Genomic DNA, 2,447 nt, shown 5'->3' with positions numbered 1-2,447 from the left:
AAGAGACATAATCAAAGGATCTATCCGTGCTCAAAGACGGAAAACAGTTACTTGGAAATTTTTTCAAAAAAGGGTGCATTCGCCGCTTTTTTTGGATAAAATTGAAAAATCAATATTCTTTTCTTTTCATAGTTTAAAATCAATGAAAAGATTTTTTATGTTAAATATTTGGATTCGTAAAAAGACAGAATTTCAAATTTTAGGTTCTATAGAGGAAAAAACAAAAAAAAGTCCGAAAAAAAAAGAGGAGGAAGCAAAAAAGGAAAATGCAGAAAGAAAACGTATAGAAATAGCAGAAGCCTGGGATAGCATTATATTTGCTCAAGTAATAAGAGGTGTTTTATTAATAACCCAATGCTTTATTAGGAAATATATTCTATTACCTTCATTTATAATAATTAAAAATACAATTCGTATACTATTTTTTCAAATTCCAGAATGGTCTGAAGATTATATGGATTGGAAGAGAGAAATATATATTAAATGCACGTATAACGGCGTTCAATTATCCGAAAGAGAGTTTCCGCAAAAATGGCTAACAGATGGGATTCAGATAAAAATATTATTTCCTTTTCGTCTAAAACCTTGGCATAAATCTAAAATACGATGTAATGAAAACAAAAAAAATTCAAAGAAAAAAAAGAACTTTTGTTTTTTAACAGTTTGGGGGATGGAAGTTGAATTGCCTTTTTCTAGTTCCACGAAAAATCCACTTTCCTTTTTCGACCCCATTTTAAAAGAACTAAAAAAAAAAAAGAAAAAATTTGAATTTTTCACTTTTCTAGTTCTAAAAGTTTTAAGTGAAAAATTCAAACTGTTTCTAAATATCGTAATAGAAAAAGCAAAAGGGATCATCCAAAGTATTCTTGAAATTATTAGAAAAAGTATAGTATTCCTCACGAAAAAAAAACAAGAATTTTTAAATTTAAAATATTTTTTTATTAAAAGGAAACCCCCAAAACTCGATGAATTGAGCGAAAACAAAAAATATTCAACAATTTGGAAGAATAATTCAATGATTTCTGAAGCAACCATTTCAATTCAATCGATAAAGTCGACAAATTTTTCATTGAAAAAAAAATCTATAAAGGATCTCAATACTAAGAGAAAAGTAGTTATTAAAAAAATAGAAAAAATGAAAAAAGAAGAAAAGAAAAGAGGACTTGGAATTCGCGAGACAAATATTCATTCGAAGAAAAAAATTTATGATAGTAAAAGGATAGAATTCGAAAAAAAAATTTTGCAGATATTCCAAAGAAGAAATATTAGCTTAACTAAAAAATCACATTCTTTTTTTCAATTTTTGATGAAAAAAATATACATAGATATCTTTCTATATATCATTTGTATTCCGAAAATCCAGCTACAACTTTTTCTTGAATCAACAAAAAAATTTTTAAATAAATGGCTTTACGATAATGAACCAAATACAGAAAGAAGTTATAAAACAAATCAAAGTATAATTCCCTTTCTTTTAAAATTACACAAATATTTTAATAATAAGAATAAGAATGCGAATTCACATAATTATTTTGATGTCTCCTTTTTGTCACAACCATATGTATTTTTAAATTTGTTACAAACCCGAATTATTAACATAAACATATATAAGTTAAGACTTCTTTTTCAATATAATAAAAATTTTTTTTTTCTGAAAAATGAAATAAAGGATTCTTTTTTTGGAGCACAAGGAATAGTTCATTCTAAAAGAAAACAAAATAACCTGCTCAATTCTGAACTAAATCAATGGACAAATTGGTTAAAGAATAATTATTATCAATATAACTTATCTAACAGTAGCTGGTCAAAATTAGTATCACAAAAATGGAGAAATAGAATCACTAAATGTGGTGTAACTCAAAATAAAAATTTAACCAAATGGGATTCATATGGAAAAAGCCCATTAATTCTTTACAAAGAACAACAAGGAATCCCATTAAAAAAAAAAATTAGAAAACAATATAAATACGATCTTTTATCCTATAATTTTATGAATTATGCAAATAAGAAAGACTCATATATTTATCGATATAGATCCCTATTTCAATCAAATAAAAACACAATGATTTCTTCTAATTACAATACATATAAAAAAGACTTATTTGATAGAATAAGTAATATTTTTATCAAGAATTATATAGCAGAAGATACTATTATTATAAATCCGGATAGAAAATATTTGGATTGGACGGGAATCAATAGAAAAATACTAAATCGTTCCATATGCAATCCGGAATTTTGGTTCTTTTCCAAATTTGTGATATTTTATAATACATTTAGGGGTAACTCGCAAATTATACCAATAAAATTACTTTATTTACATTCTCTTTTTTTACATTCTAAAGGAAATAAAAATGTTAGTGAAAAGAATATTACTAGAAAGAAAAAAAAAATAGATGTTTTTAGAACATCGAAAAAAAAACCCAAGAACAATATGGAGGCAGAAC

The sequence above is a fragment of the Vigna unguiculata genome, unplaced genomic scaffold, assembly GCF_037176805.1.
Source record: "Vigna unguiculata cultivar grain cowpea cultivar isolate G323 ecotype 2 unplaced genomic scaffold, ASM3717680v1 ptg000131l, whole genome shotgun sequence".
NCBI lineage: Eukaryota > Viridiplantae > Streptophyta > Magnoliopsida > Fabales > Fabaceae > Vigna > Vigna unguiculata.
The sequence above is the reverse complement of the archived record's forward strand: the minus strand, read 5'-3'. Positions refer to the sequence as shown.